This window comes from Procambarus clarkii, chromosome 66 (assembly GCF_040958095.1).
Source record: "Procambarus clarkii isolate CNS0578487 chromosome 66, FALCON_Pclarkii_2.0, whole genome shotgun sequence".
Lineage (NCBI taxonomy): Eukaryota > Metazoa > Arthropoda > Malacostraca > Decapoda > Cambaridae > Procambarus > Procambarus clarkii.
The window spans coordinates 4,415,914-4,430,913 of NC_091215.1; the positions used below are offsets into that span (position 1 = coordinate 4,415,914).

The following is a 15,000-nucleotide window of genomic DNA, read 5'->3' on the forward strand; positions in this document are numbered from 1 at the left end:
GAAAACCAGACTGGTGGTAGAAAAGTTAAAGGAGAAAACCAGACTGGAGATAGAAAAAGAGAGAACCAGAATAAGAGAACTGGAGTTGGAACAGGAGAAAGAAAAAGAGAAAACAAGAGTAAGAGAACTGGAATTAGAACAAGAGAAGGAAAAAGAGAAAGCCCAAGTCGAAAGGGAAAAAGAGAGATCAAAACAAATACAGATAGAAGAAAATAAAACTTTGGCTGAGCAAAGGATTGAACAAAGTCACTTATCAAGACTATTCAACAAATGTGACAACTTGTTAGGTACTAACCCAGTTGACATTTCCAGGCTAAGAGTTTCCACAAAGGTGGCTAGCTAAAAATATGACCATGTAAAGGATATAATCGAGTCTTATTGAAACATATTCCTTGTCAGTGGATACTGACCCAGACGAATTAAGTCTAATTGAATCTGACCTTGACAACTATGAAGACAAAATTCAGGCCAAGTTAGATCATTATAACAAAGTGCTTGCAACACAAAATGTTTCTGCTGGAGTAGAACATTTTTATAGTTAAGTTATACCCAAGCAAGCATCCAGCTCATATGGAATACATGAGCTACCTCAAAATGAGGAGATTCCTCTAATCAACAATAACAGAAGTTAATCAGCAGTAAATTAATTCTCCAGCAACAAGCTAAATGCGAAACCCAGCTGAGTAATAAACCCAGATTGAGCCTGGTACAAATAGTATTCGCAGAGATGTTTTATCGTTCTCAGTGGAAAATCAGTGGTCAGTAACCTAAACAGGTACATGTCACAGCGACCAAGCCATTGAACCCACTGTAGACCTAGAATTATTCTCGACAAGTAATAATTGACCACACTCAGTCTCCCTAGGTAATTAATAATACTAGGCTAGAGAATCTAGAGCTCCCTAGGTATTTAATAACATTAGGCTAGAGAATCTAGCACCCCCTAGGTAATTAATGATATTAGGCTAGAAAACCTAGCACTTCCTAGGTAATTAATAATATTAGGCTAGAGAATATAGGACTTCCTGGGTTATTAATAATATTAGGCTAGAGAATCTTGCACCCAATGCATCCAGCATTTCCTGAATTCAACAGTAACTCGAAATCATCAAGAAACTTCTACACCTGCAAATTCACCGGGACCAAGGTTCATTATACCTGTGCTTAAGGTTTGCCAAGAAAACCTTACAATAGTCTTTAACAGACTACAACATTTATTCAAAGTTTTCTGCACTAGAAGCTAGTGAGTTATTTGCATTAGTTTTTGTTTGAGCTGTTTTTCTTTCTTTTCTGCTTATTATTGTAGGAGCGCAGCACGAGCAAAATTGTAAACTTACCAATATGTAAGTGAACATACAACAGAGAACTAATAAACCGTGAAACGTTTAGGTTGGGATAAATTGTAACAAATTATCTTTCAAGTAAGATTAATCGTAGCAATAATTAAATTTCCAGCAACCTTAGGTTTCCCATCATTTAATGTATTAACATTAAACCTTAAGCATTGTAACCTAACATGTTTAACGAGCTGATTTAATAGCTCACCTAAAGATTAACGTAATAATTGAGTGCTTTATTGTTGATAATGATGTTTGAACGCTTTATTGCTCCCCACACTAATTCGAGCCCCTTGTTGCTCACCATCATATGAGCATATTTACTCACCACAATAATCGAGCGCTTTATTGTTCCCCGTGATAATTTGAGCGTATTAATGTTCACCGTGATAATGGAGCCCATCATTGCTCCCCCACGATAATACGAACGCCTAATGCTCGCCATGATAATTTGAACGCTTTATTGCTCACTGCGATACTAGAGTTTACTTCGCTCACCATGATAACCTGCAACTATTAATTCTCACCACGATAAACTGAGTAGAACCCACTACTCAACATTCAACTAGTGACACTAGTAAGAATTAGTAAGTTGTCACAATTAGCTTAGCCCTCTACTTAGATAGGTTAGAAAAATTATACTATCTATTTAGGTAGGTATTCAGGACATTTTTATCAATTGAGTATCAGCTGAATCTGCATTCAAGATTAAATACAGTTGACTATTCATAGAGACTTATTTAATAAAATTAATTTCTCATTTAAGTTGAGGATGTATTAATGAGTTGCCAGTGATAAGCCTGCGAGCTGTAGTTTAATTAGCTTATAAGTCAGAATGACTAGGCTACTAATCTCACTGTCGACCCAGAGTCTTCCTTGATTTTAATGAATAACCTATTGAGTTCTCTAATATTACATTAACTTTAGCTAGTTAAAACTTAGTTATATCATTAGTCAGAATGACTACTGCACGGCAGTGCATATTAAATCAAATTTGTTGATTTGAGTTTGGGGTGATCATGATGCTCAGTGATGTGTTATTGTCTAGTAACTCAACAGTTACAAGTCACAGCGGCCTTACTGTAGTATCGAAGTCTCCTTGATCTTTAATGACCAAATGATTAATATTCTTTAATTAAAGTATATTAATGTAGAATACAACTTATACAATAATGTAATCTGTTTTTAAGAACATTTTCTGAGTTCACAGAACAATTTAACAATTAAGTAATTCAACCATTACACGTCACAGCAACCCTAGTCCTCGAGTCTACTGCAAACTTTAGAGAGTTTTTGATTACAGATATCTTAATCATTTTTTTTTTTTTTTTTTTTTTTGAGATATATACAAGAGTTGTTACATTCTTGTACAGCCACTAGTACGCGTAGCGTTTCGGGCAAGTCCTTAATCCTATGGTCCCTGGAATACGATCCCCGCCGCGAAGAATCGTTTTTTCATCCAAGTACACATTTTACTGTTGCGTTAAACAGAGGCAACAGTTAAGGAATTGCGCCCAGTAAATCCTCCTCGGCCAGGATACGAACCCATGACATAGCGCTCGCGGAACGCCAGGCGAGTGTCTTACCACTACACCACGGAGACGGATTTAATATTCCAATATTTAATTCTTGTTCCCATAATGACTTAGTCATATCTGCTGTGACAGATTCGGGACATCTGTTATGTGTGTTCTAACGTACTAACATACTAAACCATAATGTAACCAGAGTTGGAATGAGAACGTCAGTACTCAACATTGAACTACGACCCGAGTTTTCCTTCCCTGGAGTTATGTTAGAGAATTAAGTAATATTCTCACTTTGTCAGTATTCTTTCTAAGAATTATTAATTGACAGTATAGCAACCAGTGGTCTGATATTTTTTTTTAGATATATACAAGAGTTGTTACATTCTTGTACAGCCACTAGTACGCGTAGCGTTTCGGGCAGGTCCCTGGAGTACGATCCCCACCGCAAACAATCGTTGTTACAACCAAGTACACATGTTACTGTTGCATTAAACAGAGGCTACAGTTAAGGATTTGCGCCCAGTAAATCCTCCCTAGTCAGGATACGAACCCATGACAAAGCGCTCGCGCAACGCCAGGCGAGTGTCTTACCACTACACAATGGAGACTGATGTATTCATACTTGCGGGGGCACACCTTACCTTTTGGGGGGGGGTGCCATTATTGTTTTTGGAGGATTGTATGGAATTAGTTAGGATTAGATAATTTCTTTTGTTTTTGAGGCATTGGGATAAAATATTGTTGGGTTAAAAATGTTGTTCTTTGGAGGTAATTGTTATGGTAGGGCATTATAAGAATTTTGTGCTTTAAAGTACCTTACATACGAATTTCTTAATTTCAAAGAGGGGGGGGGGGGAGTTGTAATGGCTAATTCCCTTCTTCCCTCCCCCTTTGCCCATTTGTCAAGGGCCAAGAGGTTGACCTGAGGGTGGTCTTGCTAGCTTGGTCCTCTCGGTGCCTATGCTCCCCCCACTTCATTCCCCCACTTTTCCCTCTCCATTCCCCACCGAATTCCCTCTCTTCCCCCTCTCACCGATCCCTCCCCCCCCCCCCCCGCATACCAGGCGAATCAAATGTCCCTACCTTTTATCTTAGAGGAGATTAGAGGAGACAGGTTTGAACATAATTTATCAGTTTCTGTAAATATTGCTCCGATGTGCCTCAGGCTCGGGTGGTCCACTACAGAGGCACCTTAATTTTAATTGTCCCCTTCGAATAGCTGAGGAGAGCTGACTCAATCTTCGAGAATTTCATGTACCTTCAGGCAGATCAGTGAAGGTGATTGGCAGTAGATAAGTGCCAAGTCCTTATTGGCCCTGGAGAACCATACCTCAGGCCTAGTTTTAAATGGTTGGCTGTAGCCAAAAATAATGGGTGGAGCCCCGGGGGCTGTATTAGATTGTGGGAGGAGTACTCCTTCCACCGGTAAGCTGGTGAAACAAAATTTCAGTAGTGTGTTATGGGAGTGCTTGGGGGTGGGAACTCGGTCTGGCATCAAAGGGGTTGAGGGCAGCCATCGACATCTAGGCCGGAGAGCGGTTTTAAGGTATTGTGCACTTGAGTACTGGTAGATATCCATTTTGCCTCTTAGGGATTATAGAGTAGGGTATATGTTCATTTGATTTCAATATATGTGTTATATATAATAAAGTTATTAATTAGTTTTTGTTGTTTAGTTATCTGTCCCTTTTGTCATTAATTTTTAGCAGTTTCTATATGCAGTATATATATGTGTGGTATTTGGAAATCCCCCTGTTCTCCATTTACTGGATATTAAAGTTGACCTTGGGCCTAAATAAGCAAAGTAAATTAATCAAACTAATTCCCAAGATTTATTACCGAAGTTCCTATTGCCTGAGGAGTTCATGATTACCGATTCCTTGCCTTCCTGGGGGATCGGTGTTAGACACATTCAGGTATGTTAGATCGGGAAGGTGGTGGCAGTGTTCTTAATTAGGTTTAATTATAAGTTTAAATTAATAACTCCTATTCTTGTTGTTTCCTCCTCATTTAATATTTCAGCTTGTACCTGCGGTAGATCAGTGAGGGTTCATACTGAGCTGTAGCAGTGTTGAGCTGAGGTATTGATTGGTGAGGAAGAGGAGAGTAGATCAGGTTATTACACACTCTCACTCACTCTCCCACACTCACTCACTCTCCCACACTCACTCACTCTCCCACACTCTCTCACACTCACTCTCCCACTCTCAATCACTCTCACACACTCTCACTCACTCTTCCACACACTCACTCTCCCACACTCTCACTCTCCCACACTCACTCACACACACTCACTCACTCACTCTCTAAACCTTTAAAAACTGTGTCAACGGAATGTATGTTTTTAGTTATCTCTAATGGTTTTAATAACGTCAGAAATACGTATTTATTGAATTCTACGTATTTATTGAACTGCTATTGAATTCAATAGGTTCTTCTCCTCCATTGGAACATCCCTCTTGCTCTCTAGTGGGAACATCCCTCTAATCCCTTGCTCATGATTAAAGAATACCTAACAGGTAACAATCCAGAGTCTCTGTACCTAACTCCTGCTAACTCCTCTGATGTTAATGAGGTAGTCCTTTCCCTAAAAACTAAGTCAATTGCCCTTGATGCAATACTAACTCTAATTATCAAAAAAAGCAACCAGACTTCTAGCTCCTTCCATTGCATTGCTCTGCAACAAATCACTTGAACTCCAAACTTTTCTGGATATTCTAAAAAAAAGCGAGAGTAACCCCAGTCCACAAATGTGGTGATCTCACTGATGTCAACAATTACAGACCTATATCAATTCTACCAACCTTGAATAAAATATTTAAAAAGCTAATCTACAAGCAGCTTTACTCTTATCTTGCCAAGAACAATATACTTAGTTTTTGCCAATATGGTTTCAGACAAAATAAAAGCACTGACGATGCACTGATTAGTATGATTAACTTGATACATACAGCTTTTCATAAAAATGAGTTCCCTGTTGGCTTATTTGTTGACCTACGAAAGGCTTTTAACACTGTCAACAACTAAAACCTTCTTCTTAAATTACATCATTATGGAGTCAGAAGTCAATTCGTGCAATACCTTCAATCTTACCTTTCTGACAGGGTCCAGTATGTTTCTGTGAATAATTCCATTTCTCCTCCCCTACCCATAAATATTGGTGTTCCACAGGGCAGCATACTTTGCCTCTTTCTCTTCTACATTAATGACCTTTCAAATGCTTAACAACACCTCAAACCAATCTTTTTGCTGATGACACAACCTTCATTTTCTCCAGTCCAGACCCTCTTGCTCTAAATGTTACAGTGAATACTGAACTAAAGAAAGTGCATCTTTGGCTAACTGCTATAACTCACCCTTAACATTGACAAAACTTTCTATATTTTGTTTGGTAATAAATCCTCAAATTAAATAAATCTAAGAATAAACAAGAGTCAATTTAGTAACAAAGTTGATAATAAAATCATTGGTATCCTCATCGATAACAAGCTGAATTTCCAGGGACACATTCTAAATATAGCAAAAAAAAGTTTATAAAACTGTTGGCATTCTTTCTAAGATCAGATATTTTGTACCCCGCCCTGCCCTGGTGACGCTCTATTATTCTCTCATCTATCCTTATCTCAACTATGGTATTTGTGCTTGGGGTTCTACTTACCAAAATCATTTACGTCCTCTAATTACTCAACACAAAGCTGCTATTAGAACAATATCTAACTCTGGCCCCAGACAGCACTCGGTACCCTTACTCAAATCTCTGAATATGTTAGATATTAAGTCACTGCACATCCTCTCATGTGTACTCTATATATTTAAAACTCTGAACTGTAATGTCAATCATGACCTTAAAAGCTTCTTAGAAGTTTGTAACAGAACCCATGGGCACCACACCAGAAAACAATACCTATTTGATATCCCAAGTGTATGACTTAATCAAACTAGAAATGTTCTACAAATCAAAGGACCCATAATGGGGAATGACCTTCCCAATCATGTCAAAGACTGTACATCTCAACTAGTTTAAGATAAAAATTAAAAACTACCTAATAAACTCCATGTAATCTACCTCACCCCTAAATGTCAATCCATATCTTACTATATTAAACAACGCTGGTTGTTGACCAACTTGTATAATTGCTGTTCTCTGCCTTGTTCCCCGCATTTTTTTATTTTTTATTTTTTCAACACAATTTATACTTTAAGCGCAATTACAATTAAGTTTTAGTCTAAGTGATTTTTTCCCCCATTACCTTGCCCGAAATGCCATGTGTACTAGTGCCTTTAGGTATTGTATGTACTATCTCTATCTTTAAATCCAACATTATGAATGTAACTGAATGTATGTACCTTTACCTGAATAAAAAAATCTAATCTAATACCTTTGCCCAGTTTATTTTATTTTATTTATATATAAACAAGAAGATACATTGAATTTGTGAGGATACATAGCATAGTGATTACATTCTTGTAAACCCACTAGTATGCCCAACGTTTCGGGCAGGTCCTTAATTAATCTAACAGATAATTTTAAGTAGGTAAATTGAAGCAAAATTTATAAAATGATAAGTACATTGCAAGAAAAAAAATGAGACGAGAGAGATTTGTAGGTATATTAAAGCACATAGGTAGCTCAGATTGATTGCATTGACAGCTTGAATGGTAATTTAACAAGGATTAATAGGCACAATACATTATATTGCTTGAACATATAAGAAGACAGCAATGATCACTATAGTAAAGTTGCTTGGATTAGGTACATAAAGATTGGGTAACACTAGATACAGAGCAATTTTAAAGCACAGAATAGGAAACTATGAAGACGAAATTAGGTACTTTTTGTTTTTGTTTTTGAATGAGGCAAAAGTTGGACAGCTTTTCAATTCATTAGGGAGTGAGTTCCATAGACTAGGTCTCTATGCAAATAGAGTGTTTACACAGACTAAGTTTGACTCTGGTGATATCAAAGAGATATTTATTTCTGGTGTGGTGATAATGGGTCCTATTACATCTGTTCAGGGAGAGTTTCAGAGCAGGGTTTGCATTTAAAAACAGGTTTTTGTAAATGAAGTTGACACAAGAGAATGTGTGGGTGAGTTTATGTTTAGCATGTTTAGGGATTTAATCAAGGGGGCTGAGTGTTGTTTGAAAGCAGAGTTTGTTATTATTCTGGTAGCAGATTTTTGCTGGGTGATGATGGGCTTGAGGTGGTTTAAAGTGTTTGACCCCCATGCACAGATACTATAATTAAGATAACGATAGATTAGAGCATACTAGGTAGGTCTTTTCTATGTTTAGTGTTAGTTTGTTAGTTGACATCCATAAGGGGACTTTATTTCATTATTCACAACATTATTTAGTGTATGTGGGTTTGGGTCTGAATAGATGAGGGTAGTATCATCAGCAAACAATATAGGTTTAAGAATGTTTGAGACATTCGGCAGATCATTGATATATATAAGAAAGAGGAGAGGTTCCAAGATGCTGCCCTGTGGCACTTCAACGGTTATTGGTAGTGTGGGAGAAGTTATATCATTGATGACTACATCATTGGTAGTCATCAATGATATATGCACATATGACAACAGATCACTCGTGTTGTAATTTTATTCACGGCTGTTATGTGTGTCAATATGTTTGACACATAATATGTTTGACATATGTTCAAACATATGTTTGAACATATGAGATTGGAGTAATCATGCACATTAGTGCGTGGGAAGTACGGGGCTGTACTTCCCGTAGGAGTAGTGTTAAAAGATGCCGTTGTCACAAGAGTCACTCCAGGGTGTAGGTGGTCATTACTGGGGGCCCTGGAACTCAATTCTGCCACGGAAGAGGAATGGGAGCAGAGAGGGCCAATCTGGAGTGAAAGGAGCCAGGTCAGGGCCCAACAGCCTGGGTTATGGAGCCCCATCTCCCATCACCAGCAGACTCGGGATGGTTGGAGGGGGGGCTAATCGCCCACCTCACGGGGCCTGTGTAAATAGTTCGGTATCTATGCAGCATTAATTTCAAAAGCCTGCGAGTGAAGATATACCACCTACCAGGACACCTATGGGAGGCCAAGTGCTGGCAGGAAGGGGTGCGTCGTCCCCTGGAGTACTCCCACTTTTCAACAGTCGCATTGCCTCTTAACATTCTGACACTGGTGGGAAGCCTTCTCCCATGGCTGCATACCCAGCCATCCACCAAAGGGATGGCTGGGTATCCAGCAGGACACTCCATTGACCTGAACAAGCTCCCAATGGGTGTACTTTAGAGTGTAAAACACCCAAAGAGGGGTAGAAGGGGCCCAGGTAATCTTCACCAGCCCAAGGAAGTCGTGCGTGGGCCCCGTCACCAAAACTCGTTTGAGTGTGGCAGGGTAATGTAGCACTTATCACATGGCACATGTCTAAGAATTATCACTCATTCAAGCAACAGCAGTCAAATGTTACTTGATAAAGATCCCACTGAGGTATAATACTCTTGTAAATAAAATTTAAGAATCCTAGATCAGGACTGTTCAAAGTGGTGTGCCACTAAATGGAGGACTGCATTTGGCGACTAGAGCACAAATATAATTATGGCTCACCAGTTTAGTTATGGCCAATACCCAGCCCAGCCAGTCATTTCTTCTTTTACTGGGGTAGTAAGGAAGGTAATGCAGATAGGACTAATGATCTGCATAGTCATACTTTAGAATTTTGTGTGTGGTAATTAGCATAAATGATCATCCAGGGACAATTAAGACATTAGGAGAACATTCAAGTCAAGAAATGTCTAGTGTTATCCAACAAGCAAACTCTTCCGCTCTTCATACTGTCCCTGTGTTATCCTTGCACATCAACGTAGACAATTTTGCAAAATTGAGGAATCTAGCACTTTAAAAGTCAAAATTCAAGTCAAAAAGACCAAAAACTATGGCCTCATTGTAACTTCGACGAATCACAAGAGACATCACTCCACAGTAATCATTTGGCTGCCAGAATGGACCACCAGATGAATTGTGTGGGAACCAACGATGCTGCTCCCAATCACAAAAGGAAAACTCTTCAGTACAAGTTCCGACAGTGATGGCAATTGGCGTTCTGTGACCAAAGCCAACAGGAAGAACCACTCCATTCTGACGTATCGAGAACAGTCCTCTACAGATGAACACGCCAGCTACTGATTAAATCTGCACTGCCAGTCTTCTAGGTACAGCATGATGTCTCCTCGTAAACAACAATGTACCCCAAGCTCCAGATCAAAGCAAAGCCAAACCTCAGAGGCAAATATATTCTAAGGTCTGAAGACTAGACAGCTGTAACCATTCTTAAAAATTACAGAAAATGAGACGAACTAAAACCAGAGGATAAAATAAGGAAAATCATTGTCCACCACAATTATAAGGGCGTCTGACGGCTGAGTGGACAAAGCTTCGTATTCGTAGTCCTGAGGTTCCGGGTTCGATCACCAGTACAGGTGGAGACAAATGGGCAATGTTTTTCACCCTGATGCCCCATACCCCTGTTACCTAGCAGTAAATAGGTACCTGGGAGTTTGACAGTTGCTATGGGCTGCTTCCTGGGAGGGGGGGGGGGTGTAACAAAAGGAAGCCTGGTCGAGGACCGGGCCGCGGGGACGCCAAGTCCCGAAATCCCAAGATAACCTCAAGATAACCACTATCCCTTGCACATAGCCCTAGCTCATATCGAAGCTGAATTATACGGTGTCAGCAGAAAGATGCCAGGAAAAAGCCACGAAGCAAGAAACCCAAGTCCTTCTCACAGTAAGAGGACGGATCCCAGAGAAACTATCTTGGCATTAGGGGCGTGATCCACCACAGGCCTTACATACCAAGAGCGCCTCAGATGCAAATTTGGACATCACAAGGATGGCTGGCAACGCCCAGTCAGGGGTGGAGTCTGCAGCCAGCCCCAGGACACAAATATACCTGGATAACAAGGCAAACCAGCCCATCCAAGCCAAGTGCCCAAATTGCTCCAAGGAACACCACGCCTGGAACCTAAGATGCCCTGAACGTCTTAAAAAGATTCAAACGTCTCCCCCCCCCCCCCCCACACACACACACACACACACACACACACACACACACACACACACACACACTCTCGCTCTCTCTCTTGACAAGGGACAGAATGGCAGGAGGCCGCAACAGGGACACGGGAAGCAGCCAGGGAGATCAAACAAAGGAATTGCTAATTCCTTTGTTTGATCTCTCTCTCTCTCTCTTGACAAGGGCAAAATGGCAGGTGGATGCAACAGGGACACAGGGAACAGCCAGAGTGACCAAACGAAGGACATGTTAACCCAAGTTCTGGAGGAATTCAGGAGGGAGATGAATGAAATGAGGATTACAATTAACAATCTGCAAAGTGAGCTAGCATCAGCAAGGGAGGAGATCAAATCTCTCAGAGAAAAATAAAGAGACCGAGCATCAGATAACCATCCAAAGGGATGGTGGGAATGTTACATTGGAAGGAAATACCTCTGTACCCGATACATTTGCGGATATACTGAAAAAGAGCTCAGAAGCAATGGACACAGTGAGGGAGATAGCGATGCAAGCAGCTACGTCACAGGAAGCAGCAAGGTACACCACTCAGCTGCTGGAGAGAAAAAGATCAGTGGTAGTTGTAGGCATCAAAGAACAGGAAGGATCCAACAGGCAAGAATGGAATGGCAAGGATAGAGAGGCAGTACATGGGCTACTGAAAGGGTTACAGATGGAAGGGGCAGTACATAACATTGAGAAGGTTTTCAGGTTGGGCTGGTACAACAAGGACAGAAACCGACTTGTAAAGGTAGTGTTTACAAACGAAACCACGAAGGAGGATATTGTCGAAAGGAAGAGTCTTCTGCAGCATATGGAGGGATACAAAAAAGTATTCCTCCAGAGGGACAGGACGAAGGAGGAGAGAGCCAGGGCAGCAGAGGCAAGGAGGAAGCGCAGGGAGAGGAGCAAACCAGGAAATCACAGCCCTCAACAACAGTCCCAGAGACAAGAGGAGAACCCAAAACCAGCATCCCAGCAAATCAGAGGGGGGGGGGGGGGGCGCCACACCACCACCCCCCTCTGCATAGAAACCCTCCCTTCCCCTCACCCTACCTGCCCCCACCCAACCCTCCCCCCCCACCCCATTCTGACCCTGACACCCCTTCCCCATCATGTCCCCCCTCCCCCTTCATCCCATACCCTCCCTATCCCTCCTCCCCCCGTATTCTCCATGTCCCCCCTACCTCCTTAACCCACACCCTACCTGTCCCCCCCTTCCCTTAAACCCCCACCCCCCACCCCAAAATCCTCTGAGACCCTGCAAACCACCTCACAGATCCTCTCACCCACGGAACAGCTTCCCACACCAGCAGAATGCTTGCCAAGAAAGGGACATGAAAATGAACAGAAGAAAGTGAGCTTCAAGGCGATGTACACTAACATAGATGGGATTTCAAATAAAACAAGTGAACTTTGAGAATGGGCACTAGAAGAAAACCCAGACATAATAGCACTCACAGAAACAAAGTTAACGAAAATCATAACAAACTCAGTGTTTCCACAGGGCTACTATGTAGTGAGGAAAGAGAGAAGGGAGAGGAGGTGGTGTAGCTCTGCTACTAAGAGAAGGTTGGAGTTTCGAAGAGATGGTAATTCAGAACTGTGAAGGTTTCAGTGACTACATTTCAGGCACCATAGCAACTGGAGGACAGAAAATTATAATAGTCATATATAACCCCCCGCCGAATGACAGAAGACCCAGACAGGAATATGATAGAAACAACTTGGCCACCATCAATATAATAGAGAGAGCAGCTTCTGTGGCTAGCAGGAACGGATCTAGACTTCTAATCATGGGAGACTTCAACCATAGGAAGATAGATTGGGGGAACAGAGACCCACATGGAGGCCCAGACACATGGAGAGCTAAGCTGCTGGATATGGCAACAAGAAACTTTCTAAGTCAACACGTCAAGGGACCGACAAGAATGAGAGGAGGGGATGAACCAGCCTTGCTTGATCCGATATTTACCCTAAATGAGTCGGATATAAGGAAAGTTGGAAGCCCCCTTGGGAATGAGTGATCATAGTGTATTGAGCTTTGAGTACCTGGTTGAGCTGGGAATTATCACCCCCAAAAAAGAACTGGGAACCAAAGGGCTAGCGTACCGAAAGGGAAACTATGAGGAAATGAATAAATTCCTATGGGATATACATTGGGACACAGAACTCTGAACCAAGTCCATAGAAGACATGGACTATGTCACCCAAAAATGTCAGAAGGCTGTAAGCAAGTTTGTCCCAGCCCGACAGGAAAAAACAGAAGCAAAGGAAGAATCCGCGGTTTAATATGGAATGTATGAAAGCAAAGGAGCTGAACAAAAGGGCATGGAGGAACTTCCGTAATAACAGAACACCAGAAAGTAGAGTGAGATACCAGAGAACCAGGAACGAGTATGTCAGTGTGAGAAGACAGCTGAGAAAAGGTATAAAAATGATATAGCTAATAAAGCCAAGACCGAACCCAAGCTACTACACAGTCACATCAGGAGGAAGACAACAGTGAAGGAACAGGTGATGAAACTTAGGGTGGGCGAGGACAGGTACACAGAGAATGACAAAGAGGTGTGTGAAGAACTCAACAAAAGGTTCCAGGAGGTCTTTACAATAGAACAGGGAGATGTCGCGGCGCTAGAAGAGGTGACAGCAAACCAGGTGACCTTGGATAGGTTCGAAATTACAAGAGATGAGGTCAAGAAGCACCAATTCGAGCTGGATGTGAGAAGAGCTCTTGGGCCGGATGGAATCTTGCCATGGGTATTGAAAGAGTGTGCAAGAACACTTTGCCTACCACTCTCCATAGTGTATAGTAGGTCACTGGAAACGGGGGACCTACCAGAAATATGGAAGACTGCTAATGTAGTTCCAATATACAAAAAGGGTGACAGACAAGAGGCACTGAACTACAGGCCAGTGTCCTTAACTTGCATACCATGTAAGGTGATGGAGAAGATTGTGAGAAAAAACCTAGTAACACATCTGGAGAGAAGAGACTTCGTGACAACCCATCAACATGGGTTCAGGGAGGGGAAATCTTGCCTTACTGGATTGATAGAATTCTACGACAAGGTGACAAAGATTAAACAAGGAAGAGAAGGGTGGGCGGACTGCATATTTTTGGACTGTCGGAAAGCCTTTGACACAGTACCCCATAAAAGGTTGATGCATAAGCTGGAGAAACAGGCAGGAATAACTGGTAGGGCGCTCCAGTGGATAAGAGAGTACCTAAACAATAGGAAGCGGAGAGTTACAGTGAGGGGTGAGACCTCAGACTGGCGTGAAGTCACCAGTGGAGTCCCACAGGGCTCTGTACTTGGATCTATCCTGTTTCTGATATACGTAAATGATCTCCCAGAGGGTATAGACTCATTCCTCTCAATGTTTGCTGACGACGACAAAATTATGAGAAGGATTAAGACAGAGGAGGACAGCTTGAGGCTTCAAGAAGACCTGGACAAGCTGCAGGAATGGTCGAACAAATGGCTGTTAGAGTTTAATCCAAGCAAATGTAATGTAATGAAGATAGCGGGTAGGAAGCAGGAGACCAGACACAAAGTATCACTAGGGAGATGAAATACTTCAAGAGTGAGTGAGTGAGTGAGACAGAGAGAGAGACAGAGAGAGAGAGAGAGAGAGAGAGACAGAGAGAGACAGAGAGAGAGAGAGAGAGAGACAGAGAGAGAGAGAGAGAGAGACAGAGAGAGAGAGAGAGAGAGACAGAGAGACAGAGAGAGAGAGAGACAGAGAGAGACAGAGAGAGAGAGAGAGAGAGAGAGAGAGAGAGAGAGAGAGAGAGAGAGAGAGAGAGAGAGAGAGAGACAGAGAGAGAGAGAGAGAGAGACAGAGAGAGAGAGAGAGAGAGAGACAGAGAGAGAGAGAGAGAGAGACAGAGAGAGACAGAGAGAGAGAGAGACAGAGAGAGACAGAGAGAGAGAGAGACAGAGAGAGACAGAGAGAGAGAGAGACAGAGAGAGACAGAGAGAGAGAGAGACAGAGAGAGACAGAGAGAGAGAGAGACAGAGAGAGACAGAGAGAGAGAGAGACAGAGAGAGAGAGAGAGAGAGACAGAGAGAGAGAGAGAGAGAGACAGAGA

At 41.8% G+C, this 15,000-nt stretch overlaps 1 protein-coding gene across 3 annotated transcripts in view; it reads right to left on the reverse strand.

The window, feature by feature from the left end:
- Nucleotides 1-15,000, reverse strand: part of LOC138355094 (sulfotransferase 1A1-like) — a 44,185-nt gene that overhangs the window by 12,981 nt on the left and 16,204 nt on the right. The gene's annotated exons all lie outside the window — the stretch shown is intronic.